The sequence below is a fragment of the Elephantulus edwardii genome, unplaced genomic scaffold (assembly GCF_000299155.1).
Source record: "Elephantulus edwardii isolate Elephantulus edwardi_28Jun2011 unplaced genomic scaffold, EleEdw1.0 scaffold00221, whole genome shotgun sequence".
Lineage (NCBI taxonomy): Eukaryota > Metazoa > Chordata > Mammalia > Macroscelidea > Macroscelididae > Elephantulus > Elephantulus edwardii.
This window is the reverse complement of record NW_006399971.1, coordinates 3,895,262-3,895,704: the sequence shown is the minus strand read 5'-3', so window position 1 is coordinate 3,895,704 and position 443 is coordinate 3,895,262.

Genomic DNA, 443 nt, shown 5'->3' with positions numbered 1-443 from the left:
ATGTTCTTTTCCAAGGACTGGCCCTTCCTGATAATGTGCCTGGTAATTGTGAGGAGCAGTGTCACCATCCTAACTTCTAAGAATTCTGGCTGCACTTCTTCCAAAACAGATTTGTTTGTTCTTTTGAAAATCCATGGGATAGTCCGTCTTCTTCACTAACACCTCAGTTGAAAGACCTCAATTCTGCTTTGGTCCAACTTTTACAAGTATGTGTAGCAATTGAAAATACAGTGTTATTTTTAATCATGCAGAAATGTTTAATTTTTTGATTGAAATCTATCACTCTTTTACTGTATCTGTTTTCAGTTTTTTCCTTACACCCTCCTACTAAAGAAATGCAGAGAATTTTTAATTTTTTAAATTTAGATCTCTGATCTATTTGGAGTTGATCTCTGTATACATATCTAGTTTTATCTTTTTTAAAATTCCTGTATAGAGTTACT